Source organism: Chiloscyllium plagiosum, chromosome 21 (assembly GCF_004010195.1).
Source record: "Chiloscyllium plagiosum isolate BGI_BamShark_2017 chromosome 21, ASM401019v2, whole genome shotgun sequence".
Lineage (NCBI taxonomy): Eukaryota > Metazoa > Chordata > Chondrichthyes > Orectolobiformes > Hemiscylliidae > Chiloscyllium > Chiloscyllium plagiosum.
Window position 1 is genome coordinate 30,657,894 of NC_057730.1, and position 15,710 is coordinate 30,673,603.

Genomic DNA, 15,710 nt, shown 5'->3' on the forward strand with positions numbered 1-15,710 from the left:
ACTCCGGGTCACTGGTCCCGCTCCCCCGGCCCTGGGCCACTGGCTGGCCCCCACTCTGTTCTGGGTCCCTGGCAAAATAACAAAAACCAGAAAAGGTAAATGAGAGAGAAAAGAAAGTGAAAAAGAAAAAATGGAATGGATGGAGTGGATGAGCTCTGGTCGGAGCATGTTACTCCACTGCCAACTCGGTCTGTCTGCCCTCTGAGGTGATCATTTAGATGGTCATGGGAGTTCTCCCCAGTATTCTGGCCAATATGTGTCAGTGATAGGGGTGAATAGACCATTACCACATTGCTACTTGTTGGACCTTGCTGTGTGTGAATTGACTGCCATGTTTCCTATGCTACAACAGTGACCATACTTCAGAAAGTAATGAATTAGCTATAATATACTTTGGGAGTGCTGGGGTCATGAAAGCTGTTGTAACAACGCAAGTTCTTTTTTCCTTTAAGAGTCCTGATGGACAAGTCTAGGTGAAGCTGAATTAATTTTATTTAAATAAGATTCTAATTTAATTTTAATTCTTACATGGGTTCAATTTGTAATGGAAAAGTTTGCTTTCAGCCTTGCAATATTCATTTTCTTCAAACTATTTTAAGAATGGACATCCTTATCAAAGAAATAGTAATGCAGAGGAGGGACAATCTAATGAGTTTGCATAGCTTCATCACTCCTGGGGAAGATACTCTGTATTAACCCATGATGTAAAAGCTCCTTCTGTACTGTGCTTGGAAACATTGCCATGCAGGTGTAGCATGAGTTGGATATGAAATAAATGTCCCTCTACCCTGCTCCATCAAGTGCTCCCAGGTCAACTCCAGCACAGTTGGATCCAGAGTAAAGCTCCTTCTACAATGTTTCATTAATCAACCTTTTTACGAATCAATCAGGAGCTAGCTTAATTGGAACTGCATCCAAACTAGGACAGCTTTGCGGTGCTCCAAGGGGCATTGAAGGTTGGAGAGTGACGCACAGAGATTGAGAGATACTGTCTAACTGACCATCTAGTAAAACCTCGTGACAATGTCAATATGTCCTGCAAGCCAGCAGCACAGGAATTCACACACATAAAATGACACGGAACTGGATTTTCATGGAGGGGATAATAAGGTTGAGTCAAGGAATTTCCCAAACTGGCAGTTCCAACACTTTTAAAAAGGCCCTTGCCTACCATACTTTCACTGTCCTGGAGAAATGGGAGCAGGATGGAATCTGACCTGCTACATTAATGGAGGTGTGTAAATGGCAAGGCCTGTTAGAATGCTCAACTACAGAGTGACAATAGCCATGAACTCAGCCCCAGCACACTCAATTTGTGCTGGATATCCACACAGACCCCACTCTCTCAATATAGCCATAGGTGCTTAGCATTAAAGGAAAGACAAGAATTAGACAAAATTGCTCTCAGCCCCACTCCAGGTACTCCCTCCATTGGAAGGAGGAACCAAACGTAGGACCCTCAGAAGGTTTCTCTTAGGTGGCTCAAGAAATGTCAGGCCCCTCTGCCTGTGCTTCCAAAGCCTGCAAAAGTTCAAGCTGAAGAGGGTGAACCTATATTTGGATAGTTCACCCTAGCATGTCCAGGCCCTGGTGCAACCAGCCAACTCTTCTGGGCCAATAGAGCAGAGTTGAAACTTTATTGCTGGAACAGCACAGCAGGTCAGGCAGCATCCAGGGAACAGGAGATTCGACGTTTCGGGCACAGGCCCTTCTTCAGGATTCCTGACCTGCTGTCCTGTTCCAGCAATAAAGTTTCAACTTTGATCTCCAGCATCTGCAGACCTCACTTTCTCCTCCAATAGAGCAGACCCCGTCTACCTCAGCTGCAGAAGTTGGAACTGCACTTAGAAACCTACTGAGGGCCCACAGGTGCTATGGGAGACACAGTTTGTAAATAACCGTGCATCTTTGTACATATATCATGCACTCTTCAAATGCTTCCTCTCCTGTCATTTTCTGTGTCAGAACTGGTTAAGTCACACTCAAAGGAGAGATGAGCAGCTTCTTTAGACTTTCAAAGGATGAAAGAAATATAATGGCCAAGTATTGCTCAACACTTACAACTAATTAATTAGTTTCCTGACTGCACATAGTCGCAGCCATCAAGGATCCCTGAATTATAATCTTGATGATAGCACCCAAGGTGATGAACTGTAATGTGGACATTGTGGCCAACTGCATTGTGTAGGGAATGTGCTGGGACCTGACCTGTGTAATCTTCTACACTTACACCCACCTTGTAAATGAAAGGACGGAATCCGTGATCATTCCATGTATCTCTGTAGAGAAAGGTTCATGCTATGTCTCAGATTTTGAATATTGCCAATCAATGCTGGGAGATGTGTAATGGACACGTTACATGCCCATTCTCCTCTTTAGCACATTGTTTTGCTAAAAAAAACTGCAAGAAGTATTGCCTCTTACAGTTTCAATGCTGTTCCAAATGATGCTCAATTATTTCAGGGCAATGTTTCTCATCTATGCACATTTTGAACCTTAAAGAGTTATTGATGATGGAAACATCAAAAGGAAATCCTTCAGGATTCAACCTGGGGCTATCATGAGAGACTTCACCGCATAGCACCAGTTATGATGTGCTGACTAAAGTCTTAAGAGTTACCTCATCTTAGTGTCATTTGATGTTTGTACACTGTTTCATTGACTGCTGCGTTTCCCCTGATGACCAGTAAGACCTGTCATGTAGATACTTGAAAGACAGAACACCTGAAGACATCAAGTGTACAATCTAAATGATCAGGAATCATTTATTGAGCAACAGAAAAGGCCAAAGACTGCAAAAAAAAAACAAGGCTTTCATATCTGTTTTATTGAACAGGGGCCTGATTAATAATAGAATCTTCAACAAATAAACAAAGTCCAAACCCAGCTTGTTTCATTCTGAGAGGAAGTTTCAATGGGGTTCTCATGGCTTTTCATGCTTGGTGATCATGGCTCCAAGTGTGAAAAACTTGGAGTGGGCATAATTCTTAAAATATATCCAGGACAGCTTTCAAAGCTAACACATAGGAAGTCCTATAAGAGAGAGCTGGGTGTAATTTTAGGGAACAAAGCTGGACATGTGGTAGATGTGTCAGTAGAGAAACTTTTCAGCGATAGTGACCATAATTCAGTAAAACTGAAGGTAGTTTTGGAAAAGAACAAAGGTGAATAGCAAGTAAAGATTCTGAACTGAGTTAAGGCAGATTTTAATATGAGAAGCAGGATCTGGCCAAAGTGGACTGGGACCAGCTCCTTGTCAGAAAATCTACATCAGTTTGTGGGCACCCTTCAAAAAGGAAATAGTGAGAGTGCAGATCCAACATTATTCCCATAAGGTGAAAGGTGCAATCAACAAGTCCAGATGTTCCTGGATGTCAAAGAATGTGTAAGATTGGATAAGGAAATATAGTGAGGTTTATGACAGATACCAGGGACTCAAACCAGCAGGAGACCTACTTAAAGAGAAACTAGGATAGTGAAAAGGGACTATTAAAAACATGTGGTGGATAAAATAAAGAAAATCCAAAGGCAGTTGAAGAATAAGAGGGACGAGAAGATAGACTGTGAAACATGATTAGATTAGATTCCCTACAGTGCAGAAACAGGCCCTTCGGCCCAAGTCCACACCAACCCTCCGAAGAGTAACCCACCCAGACCCATTCCCCTACTAATGCACCTAATACTATGGGCAATTTAGCATGGCCAATTCACCTGACATGCATATCTTTTGGACTGTGGGAGGAAACCAGAGCATCCGGAGGAAACTCACCAGACACAGGGAGAATGTGCAAACTCCACGCAGACAGTTGCCCGAGGCTGGAATCAAACCCAGGTCCCAGGCGCTGCGAGGCAGCAGTGCTAACCACTGAGCCACCAAGCTGCCATAAGATATAGCTGCAGAATTAGGCCCTTTGGCCCATCAGGTCTGTTCTGCCATTTGATCCATGGCCGATATGTTTCTCAACCTTCTCTCCAGTCTTCTTGCAGTAACATTTGATCCACTTACAAATCAAAAAAACTATCTATTTCCGTCTTAAATACACACAACAACTTGGCCTCCACAGTGTTCTGAAGCAATGAGTTCCACAGATTCACCATCCTCTAACTGAGGAAATTCAATCTCATCTCAGGTCATCCCTTCACTTCAAATCTGTGCCCTTGGGTCCAGGTCTCTCTTACAATAGAAAATCTTCTCCACATCCACTCTATCCAGTCCCTCAATACTCTAAGTTTCAACAAGATTCTCCCCTCAGTCTTCCAAACCCACTGAGCACTGATCTCAACCATTCCTCATATGACAAGCCCTTCACAGACACCCTCCAATGCCAGCACATCCTTCCTTGGATATTGGGCCCAAACTGATTGCAATATTCCAAATGCGGTCTGACCAGAGCCTTACACAGCCTCAGCAGTACATCTCTGCTCTTGCATTTAAGCCCTCTTGAAATGAATGCTAACATCACATTGCTTTCCTCATTGCCAACTGGGCCTGCATTTTAACCTTAAAAGTATCCTGAATGAGGATTCGTAAGTCCTTTTGTGCTTCAGTTGTCAGAAGCTTTTCCCTGTTTAGGAAATAATAGAGCCCAACGTTTGAGTTATCAGCAACTTGAAGAAATACTTTTTGGAGAAGACAACTATAAAATGTTGTAAGACTGATGTATAATGGATTGTACTTGAATCAATTCAGTTATTTGAGCATGTACTCATGCCTTTTGACAAACCCATGATTCATAATTTCTTGACTTTAGATCTCTGGAATAGTTATCTTCAAAAGTCCATTTTGAGAAAGCACATCCTTTAAGTCGTTCTGGTAAATACCTTCAGAGTCATAGAGTCATAGAGATGTACAGCACGGAAACAGACCCTTCGGTCCAACTAATCCATGCCGACCAGATATCCTAAATTAATCTAGTCCCATTTGCCAGCACTTGGTCCATACCCCTCTAATACGCTTCCTATCCATATACCCATCCAGATGCCTTTTAAATGTTGTAATTGTACCAACCCCGACCACTTCCTCTGGCAGCTCATTCCATACAAGCACCACCCTCTGTGTGAAAATGTTGCACCCACAGGTCCCTTTTAAACTTTTTCCCTCTCACCTTAAACCTATACCCTCTAGTTCTGCCCCTCATGATTTTATAAACCTCTATAAGGTCACCCCTCAGCCTCTAATACTCCAGGGAAAACAGCCCCAGCCTATTCAGCCTCTCCCTATGGCTCAAACCCTCCAACCCTGGCAACATCCCTGTAAATCTTTTCTGAACCCTTTCAAGTTTCACAACATCCTTTCTGTAGGGGGGAGACCAAAATTGCAAGCAATGTTCCAAAAGTGGCCTAACCAATGTCCTGTACAGCTGCAACGTGAACTCCCCACTCCTATATTCCTTGAGAAGGTGATCTTGAGAGGTGGCAGACCATGAGCTGTAGGCCCACCCACAATGCTATTGGGTAAGTTGTTCCAGGATGTTGACACAACAACACTGAAGGAATGGTGATATATTTCCAAGTCACTTTGTGAAAGCTAAGTCTTTGAGTATGTTTAAGGTAGAGATTGATGGATTTCTGATTACCAATATATTACGGGAATGGGCATTGAAACGCTCAAATTAGCCACAATCATATTGAATGGTGAGGCAGGCTCAATGGGTTGAATGGCTTTCTCCTGCTCCTATGTTCCTATTCTAAAAGGTGCCATTTAAAGTTGAAGAGAAAAATTTGCAAAGCATATTCTTGATGCCAAGTTTCTGATTTTTTTTTCATTCTCGCTGAATTTTCTGTACTTTCTTCCCATTGCCAGGGAAGGGGAAATTATATCGTATGATCTATGTTCCTAAATCACAGATAGCATATGGGAGAATGGCAATAAAAATAAAAACCTTAAAATCATTGTCAGTTTTACTGATGAACTGCTCAGCATTTAACATCCACCAATGACTTTATTCTGTATTTTAGCTTCCATGTTAATCCATTTATCATAAGGGAGTTATCTAGCAGTGTTTAGAAGGATGTCATAAAAGCATGGTAAGCATTAGCCTGCAGATCAATCCCATTGCCATTTCTCACCAGTAAATCAGTACCAATAAAAACTGTTCAGACTTACCGCTTCTTAGCTTTCAGAGTGAAGAGACAATTACTATGAGAATTCATTATAGGAGTTTCCAGGGTTTTGCATGCTCTGTCATATCCCAGATTTATTGGTTCAAACTCCTTCACTATGGTCCCATAGATCTGGAAGATACATATATATTCATAACAAAGGCTGGTATGAGTATGTTTGACACCAGAGTTTGCTACAACAACTATTTCACTCTGCAGCTTAAAGGCAGAGGCTGAACTGGGAGAGATGAACCCTCGAATGTCATAATTTTGACCAGATTTTATAGTACTACTAAAGGATTCAGGCAGTCAAGTTGAGTAACTATCAAGAAAGGCAAGGGAATACTTGATCAGACATACTTAGAAACATGGACTTTGCCACTGGTTTCTCAGAATCATACAGTGTAGAGGAAGGCCATTTTGGGCCTGTGTCTATGTCTATTTTTAAAAATGAGTTGGCACTTTGAAAGGCAAAAACATTTGGAATAAAAAGTACTGGAAATACTCAGCAGGTCTGGCAGCATCTGTAAAGATGGAAACAATATTAACATTTCAGATTGATGTTGAACTTGACTATGGAAAGATTAATAGGTGCAGGTGCAGCATTATTCTCCCAGCCTCCAGCTGCAACATATCTTTTATATATGCAGATTTCAGACAGATCCCAACCTTGGAGATGGATAGCTAGTGAGTATGAGATGCTCCTAGATTTAATTTTCTCAGAGGTCACAAATATTCAGACATAGTTGCAAGGTAAATCACATGAAGTTGCATTTGTGAACAGCTAATCAATACAGCAGCAACTTGCTTCATCGAGGAGACCAGGTTTGAATCACAAGACCTGACTGTATCAACTAGTTCATTTCTGTCACTGACAGTCTGCATTTTATTTTATTTATTCATTCATGGGTTGTGCACATCACTGGCAAAGGCAGCGTTTATTGCCTATGCATATACTTTCCGGTAAGAAAGTGGTGGTGAGCCATTTTCTTGAACTGCTGCAGTCTGTGGTTTTTACTGATCATTTTAAGATATTGTACTTTTCTGCATCTGAGTTGACTCTAATTTGCTCAAGTTAATTCAACTGAAGTAAGTACAATGGTGAAAATGTATACTTTGCAGACTGAAGTGTATACTACCTTTTGTCACTTTTCTTGAATGTGTGTCTGTGGTGTCCCTGTGAGTGTGCACTCTTACAACTATATTTTGGATGTTGACTCATGAACATTTATCCTCTTTTTAAACTTACGACAAAACCTGTCCTTTATCTTTTAATAAATGTTACAGCACACAGGATGTTAAAGTACCTTTTCTTTTAAAACCTCTTTGTCTTTGGTTAGTGAAGGGGTGAAATAGGAGATAAGGACTCAATCTATCCATCAGAGTGTATAGTGAATGTGAAAGTTCTAGTAAAGGTTATTGAAGGTAGGTCCGTAGATCTATACTGAGTCCATTTAAAATGTGACCTAGACTCTGGACTGGTTATGGTAGGGCAGCATAGTGGCTCAGTGGTTAGCATAGCTGCCTCACTACCAGGGATTCGAGTCTGATTCCAGCCTTGGGCAACTCTCTGTGTGGAGTTTGCACATTTTCCTCACATCTGTGGGGGTTTCCTCCTGGTGCTCTGGCTTCCTCCCACAGTCCAAAGATATGCAGGTTAGATGGATTGGCCATTATAAATTGCCATAGTATCCAAAGATGTGTAGGCTAGGTGGATTAGCCATGACAAATGCAGGATTATTGGGTAGGGTGTTGAGTTTGGATGAGTTGCTCTACAGAGGGTTGGTGTGAATTTGATGAGCTGAATGGCCTGCTCCCATGCTGTAGGGTTTTTGATTGTGATTAGCTGCATTAGATTTGCTTTTGGGGATAATGATTTTGTTGAGGGTAGTGTGCTGGCTTTTCTGATACTCTTAGAGAAGCCAAATGAAATCAGAAATGGAAAAGCTGCAGGAGGAAGTCTCTGGATTTTTTCCTAGTTGCATAGTGACCCAGTCCATGGTTAAATGTGCTTCTCAAGAGAGAGCTGAGTGAGTACTTTGTGTAGATGACCCAGAGATCTGGCTAACTGAGAATGTTTGGGGGGAATTTAAATGAGGAGTAGGAGGTGTTCAACAGATACTCCTTGATTGAGGCTCAACAAATAAATTCAAATTTAGGAATAAACACGCACAGAGCCAAAAATAGAAGGGGTTCCTCAATGCTATTACTTAATAAATGGGAAGACTTACTCAATGATCTGCTGAGAAGTGGGATAGAGGTTAACAAAATACAGCTCTTTCTGCATATTATAAAGCAATCTTAAAGATTTCCCACAAATTCCAATGGTTGGGTATGGGGTATCTGAGAAACCCAGACTCAGATAAACCAGCATTTTTACTGGCCTCACTTCTACAAAGATGTGGTTCAAGTTTGTAGGATCTACCATACCTGTCAGATTGTTGGAAAAAAGTAACCTACACACATCTGCCCCACAAATCCCTGAACCTAATTCCGATGAAGATTTCAGCAGAGTTCTGGTAAGTGAACACTTGCCCAAAACTAGGGTGGATTGTCAGTGCCTCCAAACCATCACTCCTTAGAAAAGTCACAACAAAATCCCTGGTGTGTTTTTCCAACAAATATGGACACCTGAAGAGTTCCAATCGGCTCACATTTTATCTCCTGTGTAATTCAGAAGGTTATGTACAGCTTCAGCATTGAACAATTAAAATCCTCAGCATACCACCCAATATAATCATATCCTGGGCATACTATGATCAGAGCATACTACTGTGATTAGTCCGACCACTGGACAAGCGTTTACATGCTCTGCTATTTGTAACTAGAGATTTGCCCAATGAATTGATGGGCTTCAGCCCACCAGTACTAATCTACGGGAACGAGATAAAAGATCCCTTTAAGTATGCTTGAGTTTGCATGGCCATTCAGTAGTGTCATGGCTGATCTGATTGTAAACTCAAATCCACATTCCTGCCTTCTGGATAATCTTTCATCTTGTTTCTTAACAAGAATCTATCTACATCTGCCTTAAAAATTATTCAATGACTCTGTGTCCTCCAGCTTTTCAGGGTGAGATTTCTAAAATCCCTTTGGGAGAAAAGAAATTGATCACAGAAGATTTGCTGGATCAGTGGGAGAAAACGTCATTGTTGAATTATGTGCCTTGCCTTCTGTGTGCAAATCAGTAAAGCATGTGCTGTGGTTATAAAGAAACACTGCAATACCTCCCAGCCAAGACAGGCAGAGAGGCATTCTGAAGTTTGAACAGGTTTGTGGTTTGTACTGCATTGGGCAAAAAGGTCAATGCGGCCAAATACCTGATTCAACATCCCCAACTCAAGAAAGAAACAAGGCTGTGCCACATAAACATGTTTAAAAGATATATATAAACAAGAACAAGACAAACCACTGTGTTAATACAATGTGGTAAGGGTCAATGAAGGAACAAAGTATGGGATAAAAGAGCTAAAGGGACAAGGTGACCCAGGAAAATCCCTGATTGAATTCCTTACTGTGAAGCTAGCTAATACAGAGGTACTTGGGAGGTTAGACACCACACTTGATATAAATGTCAAGCAGGAGAAAGACATAACTACAAGGACAGTTCCAGGAAGTATGAAAGAACAAGTAAGGTTACACTTCCTTGGCTCTTGGCCCTTCAAGTTGTAGACATAGAGGGAGATCTCACCTATAAAATAGAACGCACACTGGCTGAGTCCAAAAATAAACTGGCTTAAGCCTGAGATGAAATATTAGAAAATGATGTAAATGCACATAGCCAAAGAGGCTGCAGTTCTATCATATTAATTCCCAAGTCAGATGGTTCCCAAAGATGCTTCATTGGGAATCGTACTGCCACCTATCCCCTATCCATATGATGCTTCTCAGATACACGGTGAAACCATCAACTTACACAGAACAGACTTGGTCACTTTCAATGAGTTGTTTGGAGGGGATGGAGATTTTGTTTCAGAAAATATCAGTTCCTTTAGCAAAATAGCAGGAAATTAAAGTGGGAAAAGGAAGATGGAGAGAGATAAGCAAGTGTGCCAGTACACTATTGCCAGGGATGGGAGGTTTGAATTATAAAGATAAGCTGGATAGGCTGCAATGGTTTTCACTGGAGCATAAGAGGGTGAGAGGTGACCTTTACAGAGGTTTGTAAAATCATGAGGGGCATAGAAAAGGTGAATAGCAAGGAGGTTTTCCCTAGGGTGTGGGAGTGCAAAACTGTGGGGTAATATTTTAAGGTGAGAGGAACAAGATTTAAAAAGAACATGAGGGGGCAACTTTTTTACACAGAGATGAGACGGTTAATGTGTGGAATGAACTGCCAGGGGTAGTGATGGATGTAGGTACAGTTACAATATTTAAAAGACATTTGGATAAATACATGAATAGGAAAGGTTTGGGGGGATATGGAGGAATGCAGGCAAGTGGGACTAGTTTGGTTTGGGAACATGTCTGGCATGGAGCAGTTGGATTGAAGGGTTTGTTTTGATGCTGTATGGTTCCATAGGATCATGTGGTAATTCAGGCAACTGCATTCACCTTTTAATCTGATTTAATGTGTAGATTTTGCAGAGTTGAATGCTAGGTCTCTATGGCAGGGATATGGCATTTATTACGCTTTTCATTGGTTAAGAGGTACACACTAGCCTAGAAAAGCCAAGGATTAGTATCTGTAGTAAAAAGAGGGTGATTTTACTTGAGCACTGAACTGAACTTTTCCTCTGAGTGATGGATGTTCAATAATTCCAAAGCCTTTTCATCAGAGAGGTGACATTCAAAGTCACTGTTTAGAATCTGGAAATACTGATGTAAATGTAGGAGCCTGGATATTAACAGGAGTAAGTTGCATGGGCAGGGTTCAGGCTTGGAGATGGTGTCTCTTCATACATAGTTTTAACTTCATAGCAATGTTCTTTTGCTACTTACAGGTTGTCCATCTGGAAGTTAGTCTGATGCAAGGACTTATCTGACAATTGAATGGGGACCATGCCAAAGCAGGTTGCAAGGAGCAGGTAGGTCCAATCCATGATCCTGAAGGTGTGAGTGGGTGACCAGTCTCAGGGGAACCCCAATCCTGGACCTGAGGAGCTTTGTTTTGAGGAATGATCTGGTGGTAGAACGTTAGCCTCAGGGGTAGCACTTCTGTTTGTCCTGACCCACTAAAGAAATATTGTCAGGATCTATGAAGTTGATTCTTACCTCACTGGAGCTGCTGATATTTCTGAATCTCTCCCTTATTAAACCTTTAAAACAGATTAAATCATTTAAAAATCTAAATTGCCATTATTGAGCTAACCTACTGCAAGTGGGTTGTATCTATTGCAAATGGTTGCAACTTACTGCAAGTGGCTTTGTATCGATTGCCTTGCCCTTGTTAAATCTAGAAGTGGGTGAGTTGAGGTCACGTTTGACATTTTTAAAAAAAAGGTAGTCTCTGTTCCAAGCTCAATCCAGTCTTTTGGTGTTAAAACCCAGCTCAATGTTACAGAGCAGTCATTGTACTGGGTTTGAATGTAGCTGTGTGGAAGTGAACGGGTTAAAATTGGTCCAACTGCCTCAGCAAGTCCAACAGAAAGAAAAAGGGCACTTTGCTCCTGATCAGCCCTTCTGGCAGCTAAGGTGTTACAGACTGACCACTATTACTCCATGAAGTCATCACTCAGCCCACCTCCTCTGATGTATTCTGTTTTAAACACAGGCGACTCTCACACATCATTCTCCCTCAGTCTGCCACTGAGGCAAGATGATAATTTAAAATAAAATCAATACCTTCCTGGGAAGTGGATTGGGTTTCTTACTGGCAGCTCAGGAGTAATAACCGAATGTTCAAATTGGATTAAAAAAAAGGGATAGGTTTTGGATTATCAATTCCAAACAGGCAGAATTCAAATTGACTGAATCTGTCAGTCCAGCACCAACTCTTCACTGGGAGAACAGGGACGAGACCTGGGTGAAGGCTAATCCTCACAGAATGCTGTCTTTTCATTCTGCAGATGTTTTGGAATCGCTTGATTACATACAGCCAGAAGGTCTTGGTACTGCTCAGTGCCGGGTCAGATAACACTCTCTTTCATTCTGTCTGCTCCCAATAAAACAATAGAAGGCTGTACTTGTTGCAGCTGTTCTCGAGTGAAATGAACTCCTTGTTGAATTCAGTTTCATTCACAGCAATCCCAAACCAAAAACAAAGAGGTAGATCTATGGTTCTCCTGTAAATTGACTGTCTGTGTTGAGGTGCAATTTGTAAACAATAAATTTTAGCAGAATGTCACATTAAACATAGTGCCCACTAATTTTTATTAACCATTCTAGCTACTCAATTCAAGGAGTTAATTTTAGTGTTTAGCATCTCAGTAGAAGGGCAAATCTGTCATCTGTCATAGCATGGTGAAAATCAAGGCCCTCAATTCCAGGAATCATCACAAAATTTAAAGTTTTGAAAAGAAATATGCAATATGATTTTCAGAACCATGTTGATAGAAAAGACGAACCAGGCTTCTGTACTGAACAAAAAATTGAAATAACTCTACAGATGCGGGTATCCAGTCACCAAGTCACCCTTCATTTACAAAAGAACACCCATTGACTATAGTACTGCTTCATACAGAGTCACACACCAGACTAACACTCTGCCCTTTTACATCAGCCAGGGTTCCCTGATTGGACCACATTAACAACCCCAATTAAGGAACTCATATTCTAGGAGGTCCAGCGAGCTGACCTCATTACAATCACTGCAGAAAAAAACTATTTATTATTAGGTAATTAGATTCTAACTATAGGTAAATAATTAAACTAAATTAAGTGAACTCTACAAATTAAAACTCTAAACCACTTATAAATGCTCCGGTATACATACAGGCAGGGAAACAAATAGGAAAAGCTAAATACATGTGGGCAGAGGGAAAAATGGTTGAACAGTTCCATTGTCTTTGTTCATGCGATCTGTTCTTGACCTCCCCTTTTCTGAATGCTTCTACTGGTTTGCAGGAGGCACAATGTGGCTGGCTCACTTATGAGAAGTCTTTGACTTATCTAACTTAAAGTCACAAATGGCAGCATCCAAAGAAGCAAAGGTCTGAAGCAAACTGGTTTTCTTCAGGTTTAAAGTTGCTTAGTGAAAATAATTGGAAGAGAGAGAGAGTTTCTGGCTACTGCAGACTTGTTGATTTCTCTTCTGGTCTGATAAGCCTCTCTCTGTCTTGCTCACAGTTGTCTGTTCAGTTGTCTGACAACCACATCGTTGTGGGCAGTTAGAGGACCTTTGTCATTGATAACTGGTCCTGAGTCCATTAACCAAACTGCTTCACACTGCTTCCCTTGACTTCCAGCTGGATATTGCTGGAACCCACAGCCTCACAGATTCTTTGCAATATGTGTCAAATTTGTTACTTTCAAAACATGTAGCCTCCTTTACAAATCCTTAGTTTTAAAACAATTCATTCTCATTTCAGTCTACGGGTTAGAAAAAGTGCAAAAAGTAAAAAGACACAGTCTTTACACTGCAGATTCCCTCAGTACTGTCCCTTTAGAACTGCAGCACACCTTACTGCTGCCCTCTAACTGTGCGGTGTTGCCTCAGTGCTAACTCTGTCAGTGTAGCACACCCATAGTACTGACCCTCCAATACTGCAGTACTCCGTCAATATTGATCTTCTAGTAGTGTAGTACTCTCTCAGCACTGCCCCCTGAAACTGAGGAGTTATTCAATACTGATCATTAAGCAGTGCAGCACTCCCTCATTACTGGGAGCCTTAAATATGGGCAAACGTTTGCAATTGATGCTTGAACTGTGTAGTTAGAAATGCTACAAACTAAAGCAGAACTCACATCTCTAAAATTTCAAACATGGGTGCGCAACAACTAAACAGGATTCTCTATTCACTTGACAGCAACATATTTTCCTTGGTTTACAATCAGAAACTCCCAACTATAGAATTTAAAGTCCAATATTCATTTGGTGATCTGAGTTACTGTTTTGGAAACTGCTCTCTATTTAAAGAGAGAAGGCTGGGCTCATTTATGAAGAAATGACTGAAATGGAAATTGACAAGAAAAAGAGTCTGGCTGTAATAAAGAGAGAATTTAAGAAACGATAAAAGAAATAATGAATGCTTTATACATTTGACGTTTTTATTAGCTTTTATCAGTGTTTGTGAAATGACATTAGTTTCTCATTACCTCACTTCCCTCTGGCTTCACGCCATTTGAATATCAATTTTAGAAACAAAATTAATAATGTCACCTATATGTTAATAAAGAAGTGAAGAATTCCTAAAGCAAATCGGAAAATGATTACCCATAAAACTCTAGCCTGCAAATCAAATAGTCTTTGTGGTTATTTTTCCTTTTTTTTCCTGCTACAATCCACTAGCTCTATGTTCCTTTAATACAGTGCTTGAAACCTAACTCTTTAGCCAAGCATTTGGTCATTTATCAAAATATTTATTTCAAGGTTCATGGCTCCGAGTCAATTTCTGTCTGATTATGAACTTGTGAAAGTACTTTGGAATATTTTACTACATTAAAGGCACTATACAAATGTAATTTGTTGTATTGATTTTCAGTTGACAATTATTAGATTAATTCCAACTCATGAGCTTTTCATATGTCACAAGTGTGAGAATGCAGGTAAAACTTAATGAGGATGACTCAAGATTCCAGGGAAAAATTGGGTGACACATCTCTTGACATAAGCAGCATGACGGTCAGGTGCCGCCCACCTGTGTGTAATGCACCATAAGTTCTTTATGGATGAGGCAGCTCAGTCCACCCACTTTTCTCCGCGTGGGGATCTGAAGACTGCCCTGGTTTGTATCATTCAATTGTTTCCTAACATAGCTCTGTGTTTTATATTCCACTGGTCCCTCTGAAAGTTTACTTCATGCGTTGATCCCTTCCTGTGAAGAAGAATTGCCTGATTATCAGTTATAAAATTTCATTTCATAAGTTTGAACCTTTGCCTCCTCCTGCAGTTTCATAGAAAGTTATGTTCCAGGTGAACCTTTTTCTATACTGAAAGCAATCTAACATCCCTCTGCAAGTTCATTTCTCATAAATTTTCCTTCCAAGCTGAAAAACCCAAATCTCTTCAGGTTTATTTTAAATAATCTGAACCTTGATCCTGAAATCAGCATCATAACGTCTTTCTGCTCTGCCTCTGGCTCTTGAACTTTTTCGCTTTGTGTTCTAGTGACAAGAACTCAACCCAGTATTTAAGGTATGGTCTGACTCGAAATGGCATGTAAAATGTCAAAATAATCACTCAGTTAGGCAGCTTCTGAAGAAAAACAGAGTTAATGATTCAGATCAGTGAAAACTTCCACAGAACTGGAAATTCTTACAGATTTAACAGGTTTTAAGCAAGTTCAGAGGCAGGGAAAAGTGGGGGCTGGTGAGGAAAAAAATGTGAGAGCTGGTGACATTACATTGGAGGTTGGGGATGTAAGAGGATGATCTGTTGGATGAGGAGATGAGTGGGGTTCGAGGTGAATATAAGAAAACTTTACTGCAGCTCTGAAGTACTTCTGTTACATGCAGAGTGGTTGCTAGAAATTGAGGAAAAAATCTCAGCATTTCTTGCTCTCTCCTGG

General features: G+C 40.8%; 1 long non-coding RNA gene across 1 annotated transcript in view; it reads right to left on the reverse strand.

Moving 5' to 3' along the window:
• LOC122560394 overlaps positions 1-15,710 on the reverse strand; it is an 89,680-nt gene that overhangs the window by 45,864 nt on the left and 28,106 nt on the right. Inside the window, exon 2 of the long non-coding RNA XR_006314734.1 lies at positions 6,107-6,234. This is a non-coding gene — a long non-coding RNA (uncharacterized LOC122560394). The remainder of the gene's footprint in view (positions 1-6,106; positions 6,235-15,710) is intronic.